At 37.1% G+C, this 14096-nt stretch overlaps 1 protein-coding gene across 24 annotated transcripts in view; it reads left to right on the forward strand.

Annotated features, from left to right (window-relative positions):
* Window positions 1-14096, forward strand: part of KLHL32 (kelch like family member 32) — a 228515-nt gene that overhangs the window by 210014 nt on the left and 4405 nt on the right. The gene's annotated exons all lie outside the window — the stretch shown is intronic.

The raw sequence follows: 14096 nt of genomic DNA on the forward strand, positions 1-14096 counted from the left end.
GGGGGTACAGATGTCTCTTCAAGATAGTGATTTTGTTTCCTTTGGATAAATATCTGTAAGTGGAATTGCTGGATCATAAGGTAGTTTCTTTTTAAAATTTTTAAGGAAGCTGCATAATGTTTTTTATAGTAGCGGAATCAATTTACATTTCTACCAACAGTGTATAAGGTTTCTCTTGCCAACTCTTGTTATCTCCTGTCTTTTTAATGATCATTTTAACAAGTATGAGGTGGTATCTCACTATGGTTTTGATTAGCATTTCCCCGATGATTAGTGATGTTGGGCATGTTTTTATATATCTGTTGGCCACCTGCATGTCTTCTTTGGAGAAATGTCTATCCAGAGCCTCTGCCCATTTTTTTAATTAGATTTTTTTCTATTGAGTGTTATGAGTTCTTTGAATTTTCTGGATATGAACCCTTTATCAGATATATAATTCGCAAATATGTTCTCACATTCCCATGGATTGACTTTTAATTTTATTGACAGTTTCCTTGGATGTGCAGAAGCTATTTAATATGATGTAGCCCCACTTATTTTTACTTTTGTTGCCTTTGCTTTTGGTGTTAAATTAAAAAATCCTTGCCAAGACCAATGTCAGAGAGTTTAAGCTCTGAGTTTTCTTGTAGGATTTTTATGGTTTCAGGTCTCATGTTCTAGTCTTTAATCTCTTCTGAGCTTATTTTTGTGTATAGTATAAGACAGGGGTCCAGTTTTTCCCACATCATTTATTAAAAGACATATTTTCTCCTGTTGTACATCCTTGGCTCCTTTGTCATAAATTAATTGGCTGTATTTTCATAGGTTTATTTCTGGGCTCCTTATTCTGTTCCATTCATCTATGTGTATGGTTTTATGTCAACAACATACTGTTCTCTTTACTATAGCTTTGTACAGTAGTTTGAAATCTGAAATTGTGATGCCTCCAGCTTTGTTCTGCTTTTAAAAGACTGTATTGGCTGTTTGGAATCATTTGTGGTTTCATACATACTTTAGAATTTTTTTCCTCTCCAAAATATACCATTAGCATTTTGATTAAGATTGCATTGTTTTGGGTAGTATGGACATCATAACAATTTTAAATCTTCTAATCCATGAGCACAATATCTTTCCATTTGTCTTCTTTTTTTTTTTAATTGAAGCATAGTTGATGTACAGTGTTAATTTCTCCTGTACAGCTTCCATGTTGCTGCAAATGGCATTAATTTGTTCTTTTTATGGTTGAGTGCTATTCCATTATGTATACATGTATATCTTTTTAATCCATTCATCTTTTGATGGACATTTAGGTTGTTTCCATGTCTCAGCTATTGTGAATAGTGCTGCTGAGAATGTAGGGGTGCGTGTATCTTTTTGAATTGTAGTTTTGTCCAGGTATATACCAAGGATTGGAATTGAATTGCTGGATCATATGGTAGTTCTATATTTAGTTTCTGAGGAAACTCCATACTGTTTTCCATAGCAGTTGTATCAATTTACTTCCCCACCAACAGTGTAGGAGGGCTTTTGTCTACACCCTTTCTAGCATTTATTTTGTAGACTCATTGATAACTATCCTGACTGGTGTGAGGTGGTTTATCATTGTAGTTTTGATATGCATTTCTCTAATTCGTAGTGATGTTGAGCATTTTTTGTGTGCCTGCTGGCCATGTGTATGTTTTCTTTGAAGAAATGTCTGTTTAGGTCTTCTGCCCATTTTTCAATTGGGTTGTTTGTTTTTTGTTGTTGAGTTGTATGAGCTGTTTGTATATTTTAAAGATTAAGCCCTTGTCAGTTGCATAACTTGCAACTATTTTCTCCCATTTTTATGTTGTCTTTTTTTCTTTTTTAATGGTTTCCTTTGCTATGCAAAAGCTTGTCAGTTTGATTAGGTCCCACTGGTTTATTTTTGTTTTTATTTCTGTTGCCCTGAGAGACTGATCTAAGAAAACATTTGTATGGTTGATGTCAGAAAATGTTTTCCCTCTCTTCTCTTCCAGCACTTTTATGGTGTCTTGTCTTAAGTCTTAAAGCCATTTTGAGTTTATTTTTGTGCATGATGTGAGGGGGTGTTCCAGTGTCATTGATTTACATGCAGTTGTCCAGTTTTGCCAGCACCCCTTGCTGAAAAGAATGTCTTTTCCCCATTTTATATTCTTGCCTCCTTTGTCAAAGATTAACTGATTATAGATGTGTGGATTTATTTTTGGGCTCTCGGTTCTGTTCCATTGATCAATATGTGTTTTGGTACCACACTGTTTTGGTTACTGAAGCTTTGTAACATTATCTGGAAGTCTGGAAGAGTTATACCTTTTTCTGAGATTTTTTTTCCCCCCTTAGGATTACTGTGGCAATTCCTGAATGTTAATCTTGTAACCTGCTACTTTGCTGAATTGATGGATCCGTTTGGATAGTTTTTGTGTGGAGTCCTTAGGGTTTTCTAAAAATAATTGCTTTCATATAGTGACAGTTTTACCTTTTCTCTTCCAATCTGGATACCTTTTATTTCTTTCATTTGTCTGATTGCTATTTTATAGTTTAAGTTTTTCTAAGTGTTTTCAACATTCAAATGAGAAGCTGAACCATCAAGAGGTGACTATTAAACACAATCTTTTTTGAATTGAATGAAAGATCCTTTAAATTCTCTAGTGCTTTACAATTTTCAAAAGTTTCTTGGATACGATTTCATATAATCCCATAATAACCCTTAAAAAAAATCCCCTACCTCTACATTGCCCCTTCACTGTTCCCTCTCCCCACTGGTAACCACTAGTTTATTCTCTATATATGTGACTTTGCTTCTTTTTTATTATATTTACTACTTTGTTGTCTTTTTAGATTCCACATATAAGTGATATCTATAGTATTTACCTTTCTCTGACTTATTTCACTTAGCCTAATGTCCTCCAAGTCCATGCATGTTTCTGCAAATGGCAAAATTTTATTTTTTATGGCTGAGTAGCATTCTCTTGTATATATACCACATCTTTTTCCATTCATTTGCTAATGGACAGTTAGGTTCCATACCTTGGCAATTGTAAATAATGCTGCTATGAACATTTGGGTGCATATGTCCTTTCAAAATAGAGTTTTGGTTTCTTTTGGATATATACCCAGGTGTGGAATTACTAGGTTATATAGTCATTGTATTTTTAGTTTTTTGAGAAATCTCCATATGGTTTTCCATAGTTCTGCACCAATTTGCAGTCCCACCAACAGTGCAGGAGGGTTCCCATTTCTCCATATCCTTGCCAACATTTGTTGTGTTCTTTTTAATGATAACTATTCTGACAGGGGTGTGGTTATATTTCATTGTAATTTTAATTTGCGTTTTGTTGATGACTAGTGATGTGTGAGTATCTTTTCATGTGCTTTTTGGTAATCTGCATTTCTTCTTTGGAAAAATGTATATTCAGTTCTTTTGCCTATCTTTTTCACCGGGTTTTTTTTTTTTTTTTTTTTTTTTGATGTTGAGTTGTATGAATTGTTTATATATAACCCTTTGTGAGTCTTCCCATTTACAGTTATCATTTCCTGTTCAGTCAGTTATCATTTCATTTTGCTGGTGTTTCCTTTGCTGTGGAGAAGCTTTTAAGTTTAATTAGGTCCCATTTATTTACTTTTGCTTTTGTTTTGTTTTAGCAGAGGAACCAAAAAAATATTGTTTCAATTTTTCAAAGTGTGTTCTGCCTATGCTTTCTTCTTGGAGTTTTATATTATCCAACCTTACATTTATTTATTTATTTATTTATGGCCACACCTGCAGCAATATGGAGGTTCCCAGGCTGGGGGTCCAATCAGAGCTGCAGCTGCCAGCCTATGCCACAGCCATAGCAACATCAGATCTGAGCTGCGTCTATGACCTACACCACAGCTCGCAGCAATGCCAGGTCCTTAACCCACTGAGCGAGGCCAGGGAGGGATTGAACCTGCAACTTCATGGTTCCTAGTCAGATTTGTTTCCACTGTGCCACAATGGGAACTCCCAATATTTAGATCTTTTATTTATTTTATTTTTGTGTATGGTTGTTAGAGAATATTCTAATTTCATTCTTTACAAATAGCTGTCCAGTTCTCCCTGCACCATTTATTAAAGATAACGAATTTTCTTGTGTATTCTTGCCTCCTTGTCATAGATGAATTGACCATGCGTGTGTGGGTTTATTTCTGACTCTTTATTCTGTTCTATTGGTCTATATATTTTTGTGTGTGCCAGAACCTTACTGTTTTGATTATCGTAGCTTGGTAGCATAGTTTTAAGTTAGGGAACATGATTCTTCTAGCTCTGTTCTTTCTCAAGATTGTTTTGGCTAGTCAGGGTCTTTTGTGTTTCTATACAACTTTTAAAATTGTTTATTCTAATTCTTTGAAAAATAGCATTGGTATTTTGATAGAGATTGCATTAAATCTTTAGATTGTAGTGTGGTCATCCTAATATTAACTCTTCCAATCCAAGAATACAGTATATCTTTCCATCTGTTTACATTGTCTTCAGTTTCTTTCATCAGCATCTTCTAGTTTTCTGAGTATGGGTCTTTTACCTCCCTGAGTATGTTAATTCCTAGGCATTTTATTCTTTTTGATACAGTGGTAAATGGGATTGATTCTGTAAATTTCTGATACTTTGTTGTTAGTATTTAGAATAGTTTGAGGATAGAGAATTCACCTGTGAAGCCATCTGGTTCTGGAGTTTGTTTATTGGGAGGTTTTGCTTTAAAAATTATTAGTGATTAAACTACATTATTGGTAATTGGTCTATTCCTATTTTCTGTTTATTCCTGGGTTCAGTGTGTCAGGATGACCTGTCCATTGATGTAAGCGGAGTGTTAAAATCCCCTACTCTTATTGTTAGTGTCAATTTCTCCCTTTCTCTCAATTAATATTTGCTCTATGTATTTAGATGCTCCTATCTTGGGAGCATATATAGTTAGAATTGTTATATCTTCTTGGATTGAGCTCTTGTTCATTATATAACACCCTTCTTTGTCTTTTGTTATAGACATTGTTCAATTTTGTCTGATGTAAGTATTGCTATTCCAGCTTTTGATTTCCATTTGCATGGAATTGCTTTTTCTATCTTCTCACTTTTCAGTCTATTTCTCTAGATCTGAAATGTCTTGTAGGCAACATATATAAGGGTTTTTTTTTTTTTTTTTTTTTTTTTTGGTATCCATTCAGCTACTCTTTGTCTTTGGGTTGAATAATTTAGTCTACTTACATTTAAAGTCATTATTGATATTTTTGTTAATTGCTTTTTAAAGTCTTTTTTGTTCCTTCCTCTTTCTCATGATTTAGCGACTGTCTTTAGTGTTATGCTTAGATTCCTTTGTGCGTGTGTATGTATGTATATCTATTACAGATTTTTGCTTTGTGGTTACTATGAGGTTTTAATTTAGCCATCTGTGTATATGAATGATTGTTTTAAATTGCTGATCTTTTAACTTCAAATGAAATGAACCCTGCATTTTTACTTTCTCTCATGATTATTATTTTTGGTGTTGTATTTTGCTTCTAATTGTTTTGTATATCTCTTTAACTGCTTACTGTGAATATAGATGTTTACTCCTTTTATCTTTTAACCTTGCTACTAGCTTTGTGTATGGACAGTTTCTAATGTCTACTGTATGCATGCTTACGTTTACTAATGAGTTTTTTTTTTTTCTTTCATAATTTTCATGTTTCTATTGTGGCCTTTTCTTTCTCACTTAAAGAAGTTTGTTTAACCTTTTTTGTAAAGCTGGTTTGTTGATGCTGGTCTCTTTTAGCCTTTGCTTAAAACTTTTTCACCTCTCCATCAAATCTGAATGAGATCCTTACCAGGTAGACTATTCTTGTTTATAGGGGTTTCCCTTTCATCACTTAAAATATATTGTGACCCTCTCTTGACTGCAGTTTCTGCTGTAAAGTCAGCTGATAGCCTTATGAGAGTTCCTTCTATGTTATTTGTTGCTTTTCCCTGGCTGCTTTTAGTATTTTCTCTTAATCTTTAGTTTTTTTCATTTTAATTGCAGTGTGTCTTGGTGTATTTCTCTTTAGTTTAATCCTGTATGGGACTCTCTGCCTTTCTGGACCTGGATGTCTGTTTCCCTTCCCAGGTTAGGGAAATTTTTAGGCATCATGTCTTCAAATATATTCTCTGTTCCTCTCTCTTCTCCTCCTGGGATCTCTATAATGCAACTATTAATGCACTTGATGTTGTCCTAGAGTCTCTTAAACAATTCTCATTTCTTTTCATTCATTGTGTTTAGTGTCAGTAATATCCACTATTCTGTCTTGCAGTTAGTGAACTGGAAATCAGTGATCCATCCCTCTATGTAGTTTAGTCTACTATTGATTCCTCTTGTGTACTTTTCATTTCACTTATCGTATTCTTCTCCTGTTTGGTTATTCTTCAGATTTTCTAACACGTTGTTAAAAACTTCTGATTTATCATTCTATGCATTCATTCTTTTCCTGAGCTCTCATATCATCTTTATAATCATTACTCAGAACTCTTTCATTTCCCTGTGTCCCAGCATTGCAACCCTCTCTCATCACCAGGGCTACATTCTCGAGATGTGTCCCTTATGTGCACTGACTACCTACTGTGGGTAGTCTGGTTGGCTTGGCTGACCCCCAGTCCTATTAGTTGTCAGGCTTTCCTTTGGGCAGAGGCTGCTGGCCACTGGTTGCAGAACTGTGTCACAAGGAGGTTGGCTCTGTCACCCTGGGACTATTATTGGTGGGTGGAGTCAGGTTCCAGGAGTTCACAGGGCCTGTTGCCTACCCACTTGTGGATAAAGCCAGGTCCTGGGGTCTGGTTGCCAGAGCTGCTATGACAGTTGGCTATGGGGTCCAGGGCTTTTGTTGGCTGATAGGCGAGGCTGGTGTCCACCCAGTCACAGGGCAGGGTCTGGCCTGCTAGTCTGTGGGCCAGGTCTGCAGGCTGTAGGGTGTTGTAACCCACCTGCTGGTAGGTGAGGTTGATTCCCAGACTAGAGCAGGTTCACTAATGGGTGGGGCTGGGGCCCAGCAGGATCTGGCTGGCTGGGGTGTGTGCTGGGTCCACAGGCTCTAAGGCTGCAGTTGTTGTCTGAAAGGTAGTGTCTGCCTCCTGGTGTGTGAGGCCAGCAGGGAGGCTAGGGACAGTTCACTGGAGGGTGGGGCCAGGTCCCAGAAGATTTTGGGGCTGGTATCTGCCCAGTCCTGGGTGGAGCTGAGTCCTAGGGTGTCTGGCTAGAAGGCCTTTAGGGTCTCAGTTCTAATGTCTGCAAACTACTGTGTGGGGCCAGGTCCCAGGGCTTCTCATGGACAGGGCCATTTCCACTAGACCCAGGAGATCTAAGGCAGCCCTGTCTGCTGGTAGGTAGGATGGTGTTCATGCCCAGTTAATTGGCCTGAGGTGTTCCAGCACTGGCACCTGTAAGATAAATCTTGAGGACAATAAACTAGAAGGAGGATTCCTTACCGGCACATCCTAGCACCAGTGTCTACATGGTAGAACAAGCTCCTACAAATGGCTGCCACCATTGTCTTTGTTCCCAGGGTGAGCTGCAGTTGCCTCCTGCCTTCTAGGATACTCTGAAAGATCAGCAGGTCTGACCAAAGTTTCTTTCAATTACTGCTTCTCCTCTGGTACCCAGAGTATGTGAGATTTTGTGTACCCACTTTAAGTATAAGGTCTCTATTCCCCCTACCCTCTAAGACTCACAAAAGTAAGCTCTACTGACCTTTAATGCCAAATACTCTGGGGACTCATCTTCCTGGTGGAAAACCCCTATGCTGGGGAACACAATGTGGGGCTTGGACCCCACACTCCTTTGGGGAGAACCCCTGCAATTGTTATTCTGCTGTTTGTGGGTATGGGACTTGACTAAATTACAACTTTACACCTCTTACCTGTTTTGCCGTGGTTCCTTCCTTGTGTCTTTCGTTGTAGAAGATCTTTTCTGGTAGGTTCCAGTCTTTTTAGTTGATAGTTGTTCTGCAAATAGTTGTAATTTTGGTGTGCTTATGAGAGAAAGTGAGCTCAGGATCTTACTCCTGTGCCATCTTGGCTGATCTTGGGGCAGATCTCTTTGACATCAGTCTTAAGAATTTTATTTTATTTTTTTTTTTGGATGTCTCTCCATTTCCTGGCATCTGGAGTAACTGGCATTATTCCTTCTACTTTTAACCTCTCCCTTTCTGAATTTTTCCCCTTTTGATATGTCTAGCTAGTTTATTATCATTTTTAAAAAGTGGCTTTTAGCTTTATTGACCTTTTCTGTTGTCTTTTTGATCTCTTTTTCATTTGTTTCCACTTTGATTCTTTAATTCCTTCCTTCTACTAACTTTTGGCTTAGTTTGTTCTTTTCTAGTTCCTTGAGGTGTAAAGTTAGAGTGCTTATTTGAGCTTTTTTTCTTAATGTAGGCATGTATTGCTGTGATCTTTCCTTGAACAGCTTTTGCTGTATCCCATAACTTGTAGTATGTTGTATTTCCATATTAATTTGCCTGAAGATTTTTTGACTTTTTTGATTTCTTCTTTGGTCATTTTTTGTTTTGTTTTGTTCAGTAGCATGTTAATTGATCTCTACATTTTTTTTGAATTTTTCAGTTTTCTTGTCATTGATTTGTTTCCATACCATTGTGGTTGGAAAGGATTCTTGATATGATTTTAGGCTCAAATTTATTAAGACTGGTTTTGTGGTCTAACATGATATATATACACACATATATGGCTTAGGATAAATATATAGATATATATATATAGATATAGACTCTCTCAGAATATTTTCTTCCTAAGCATAAATGCAACATTTACAAAAACCAATCATATACTAGGGTTAAGGTTAAGAAGACTTCAGCAGATTTCAAAAATTAAGTATTATGCAGACCCTGATCTCTTAACTGCACTGTATTAAGTTAGAACTTAAAGTAGAAGGAAAGAGAAAATACAGTGAGAGGAAAAGCCCAGAAACAAACCCATGCACTTATGGTCAATTATTCTATAATAAAAGAGGCAAGAATGGAGAAAGAGTCTCTTCAGTAAGTGATGCTGGGAAAATTGGACGGCTACATGTAAAAGAATGAAATTAGAACATTCTCTAACACCATATACCAAAACAAACTCAAAATGGATTAAAGACCTATATGTAAAACCATATACTATAAAACTCTTAGGAGAAAACAAAGAACATTTTTTGACATAAATCACAGCAACATCTTTTTGGACCTGTCATTACTCTCATAATGGAAATAAATACAAAAATAAACAAATGGGACTGAAATAAACCTAAAAGCTTTTGCACAGCAAAGGAAACCATAAACAAAGACAACCGACAGAATGGGAGAAAAAAATTTCAAATGATGTGACTGATGAAGGATTAATCTCCAAAATATGCAAATAATGTATACAGCTTAATATCAAAAATACAAACAACTCAACCGAAAAATGGGCAGGAGTTCCTATTGTGGTTCAGAGGTAACAAACCTGACTAGTATCCATGAGGATGCAGTTTCAATCTCTGGCCCTGCTCAGTGGGTTAAGGATTTGGCATTGCCAGAGGCTGTGGTATAAGTCACAGATGTGGCTTGGATTCTGCATTGCTGTGGTTGTGGCATAGGCTGGTAGCTGCAGCTCCAATTCGACCCTAGCCTGGGAACTTCCATGTACTGCAGGTGTAGCTCTTAAAAAAAAAAAAAAAAAAAAAAAATGCAGGTGGGAAGGAGCAGAAGATCTAAGTAGACATTTCTCCACAAAAGACACAGAGATGGCCAAGAAGCACATGAAAAGATGCTCAACATGGCTAGTTATTAGAGAAATGTAGATCAAAACTATCACCTCACAGTGGTCAGAATGGCCATCATTAAAAAAAGTCTATAAATAATAAATGCTGGAGAGAGTGTGGAGGAAAAGGACCCTCCTCCACTATTGGTGGGAATGCAAACTGGCACAGCCACCATAGAGAACAGTATAGAGCTTCCTTAAAAACTAAAAATAGAGTTACAGTATGACCCTAAACCAGGAGTGGTGCACATACCCAGAGAAAGCCATAATTCAAAAAGATATATTTACTCCAGTGTTCACATAAGCATTATTTACAGCAGGAAAGACATGGAAGTAACCTAAATGTCCGTCAACAGAGGAATGGATAAAGAAGATGTAGTAGGAGTTCCTGTCGTGGCGCAGTGGTTAACGAATCCAACTAGGAACCATGAGGTTGCGGGTTCGGTCCCTGCCCTTGCTCAGTGGGTTAAGGATCTGGCGTTGCCATGAGCTGTGGTGTAGGTTGCAGATGCGGCTCGGATCCTGCGTTGCTGTGGCTCTGGTGTAGGCCGGTAGCTACAGCTCACAGCTCCAATTAGACCCCTAGCCTGGGAACCTCCATATGCCGCGGGAACAGCCCAAAGAAATAGCAAAAAGACAAAAAAAAAAAAAAAAAAAAAAGAAGATGTAGTATATATGCACGATGGACTACTACTCAGACATAAAAAGGAATGAAATAATGCCATTTGCAGCAACATGGGTAAATCTTGAGATTATCATACTAAGTAGGCTAGACAAAGACAAATATCACATGATATAGTTTATATGTGGAATCTAATCTATACAAAACAGAGTAGACCCACAGACATAGAAAACAAATGTATGCCTACCAAAGGGGAAAGGAGGAGGGATATGTTCTGAGTTTGGGATTAACATATACTATTAAAGCCCACAAGTTGGTTCTTTGAAAAACAATGTAAGTCTTTAGTGGAGTTTTTAGTTAATTGAAATCTGCCTTTTACTAGAGCTTGGTCCACCCTTTTGGATAACAACAGTTTTCTTTTAAGGAATGCTTCAAGTCTTTCATCTATGCAGTTGTTAGTCTTCACTGTTTTGGGGGTTTCTTTTTATTTTGCACTTTTCAGAATTGTCAAACACTGAACTGGGCAACAGGCATTGCTCTGTAATGCTGGGACCTTGATTTTTAAGTGGCTTTGGAACCCTTCATTTGACTACTTAACCGATGAAAACACGTTTGGGTAATAAAGATGCGAATTTTAAAAATACTTATGGGTATATTTCCATTCATTGTTACATTAAATCAGCTCAAGGAATAGAAATCAAGTTAGAATGGTCACTAATCATATACACTAATTAACTCATGACTTCTGGCTGTTCCTAAACAAACAACTCTATCCTCAAAAGATGAGGGGGTACATGTGTATATTTTAAACCACTGACAAGTAGCCCCAGGATTCGGGTGATTCTAAAAGAGGCGATTCATAAATGTTTTAATCAGTGCCTATGTCAGTGGAATAAATTTTATCTCTGAAATTGGACAATAAAATATTCTATTACATTTGCTTTTTTTAAAAAAAGTCAGCATTATTGTTAGTTCTGTGTTTCAGTAGTTATTTTGATGTACAAAATCAATCATTTCTGCAAATGCTCTGTTTATTCCCTTGGCTGGCACGCTAATCCCACAAAGCACAGATAAATTTGACAAAGGCTTTTAGAGCCTTTACTGCTTATAGATTATAAGTTCATATAAGCATATGGACTGCCAAAGAGATGTCTGGAATGGAGGTCTTCATGGAAACAAACTCATCATATATCCTTTCATTTTTGTTATTGACAATTGGTTATGTTATTCATTTAAACTATGGTTGCGCAATCTCAAAATTTTTTTGGTCACTACAGAATTGTTTATTCTGGTTCATTAACAGAAATATATTGATGGTTGGAGAGACTAGCTGAATGTTCAAAAGCGAGCCATTTCTTTACTGCTTGCTGGAAGAATATCAACAGAGAAGTAAGATAATGAGAGACAGAGTGTTCATGAGAAGATGCTGATTAAGACAGTAGAAATTCTAAAGCATGAATCAGCAGGTTGCAATATACAGGAAAGAGTGGTAGATAAAATAGTATACATATTAAAAATATCAAAGTTTAAATTTTTCATAAGTCACAAATCTATAGAATCCTTGGATTCTAAAGGCATGGTTAAGATTAATGAAGGTCACACTTAAATAGTTCATAGATTGGTCCACTAACTTCCTGGACTAAAGTTTTTGTTTTTTGTTTTTCCTCTTAAATACTAGCCAATAACTTGTCTCATTAGATTGACCCTTCTGGACTCTCATAAAAGCTTATTTGTCATTTGTAGGATTTAGCCACACAGGGATGAGGCATGTTGAGAAAGTGTACTATTTTGTTTTCTAGTACTTGACTTAGCATGGACTATTTGATCCATTACAAGGGCAACCCATACAAGAAAAAAGCTGAGATGCTCTTAAATTAATACTTGTTTAAAGATTGAGATTTGGATTTGTTGGTAATACTGACTTGTGGAAAATATTACGAATAGACTGCTGAGGAGAGTCAGGCACCCTTGTTTATTCAGCGAAGGTGTAAGCTAATGCCTGGCACAGAGGTTGACTCTCATGTGGTACTCTGAGGATGGCAGGCAGCATGTGAGGAGCAGCTGCCTGAGTGTGCAAGTGATTAGTCTGCGTTTCCAGATCACCTCCATTGCTATTGATTTGTGATTACTTCCTTTGGGCTGGAGGATATGTTGCCAAGCTGGCACCTTCTTCTCCCAAACGCCTTCTTTCTGCCAGTTTACAGGGGAGTGTTTTGGAGAAAAACTGCCAAGACTCCCTTTTCCCATCTCACAGATTAAATAAATTGCATCTGCTTAACATATGCAGTCTCTGTTGGCCCAGGGAACCAGACAAGACTCCCTGGACAATGACCTCAGCTGATGTATTTTGTCTTCTAAACATGTATTCAGCTGGGGAGGGGATGTCACAAATGGCATGAAATCCTGGCTCTTTCTTGGGCTGCAACCTTGATAAAATATTGGCTCCCCCACTTACTAGCCATGTGACCTTGAGCAAGTCACTGAACTTTCTTTGTATCTCAGTTTTCTTCTCTGCAACTTCAAAGACAACAATCTTATATAGATGAGGTAACTATTGAAGGAGCTCTACTTTCTATAAAGAAATATAGTTAAAATCCCCTTGGAATTTTCCTTTTTCTCAAAAGGTGGGAGAATAATCCTGTCAAATTGATCTTAAACTTTCTCCAGGAAAGCAGACATAAGCAAGTAATCAAAAATGCTTGAAAATGAATGGGGGAGACATGCCCTACTCAGTCAAAAGAACTGTAAATGTGGTACTGTGGGGAGATAAATCAAGGAAAGAGAACAATGAAAAATTTGTATGTAGCATATATTAGGACTATTTAAACTTAGTAGTGACAGGGCATATTGTTCAATAAACAGGATAGGATGGCTAAATGTCCATTTAGGGAGAAAAAAAAGCTATAATTTTGATCTTCTATTCTAGGCCTTAGTGATTTCCTCTTTTATGAGCTTAGATTCCCCAGGTCTCGAGGGCCCCTTTCATCTAAAATAATGCATTATTGCATTAAAGGCTTAAAACTGTCCACTTAGGTGAGAGATAAAGGCATGAGAGTAGGTAAAATTAGGAAGAGTACCAAGGGGTCTGTGGTTGGAATACTGGGGCTTGCCTACTTCTAGAATGCAGGTGGAAGAAGTGGACCAAGGGTGGCTAGCAACAGGCCAATGACAGTGATAAACTTTTTGTTTAGGTCATGGGACCCAAGGAAGGAAAGGTTTTAAATGAAGGTAGAGGAAGGTCATAGGAAGAGAGGTTAAGATGACTGAGGGTTGGAAGGAGAAATATGCTTTAAACAAATAGGACAGGATCAACTGTCCTTAAGAGAGGATTTTCCTAGTAGTAAGCTTAAGCCAGAATCAGTGAGGTGACAGCAGGCACAGACTAACAAAAAGAATCTTTTCCTATAAACTTAAAGGGGAATAACTGGGGGAAAATGTCCAGAATCAGGTGATTTTTCTGAATCTGCTACTAAGCTGTGCTATAATATTTTACGTGCTAGGCAATGAGCTAGATCACCAATTTTCAGAGCAAAGCTGCAAGGTCAATGTTGTTTTCATTTTATAGATGAGGATTTGTAAGCCAGCATTTGAAGACACTAATTTGGGCAAACTGCTTAACCCAATCTAAGGTAGTTTTATTAGAGGAGGATAATGCTACCTACCTCAACACTGTTGTGAAGATTACATGATTATATCTGTGTGTGTATGTATATGTATATATATATATATATGCATAAACATAAA

The sequence above is a fragment of the Sus scrofa genome, chromosome 1 (genome assembly GCF_000003025.6).
Source record: "Sus scrofa isolate TJ Tabasco breed Duroc chromosome 1, Sscrofa11.1, whole genome shotgun sequence".
NCBI classification, from domain to species: Eukaryota; Metazoa; Chordata; class Mammalia; order Artiodactyla; family Suidae; genus Sus; species Sus scrofa.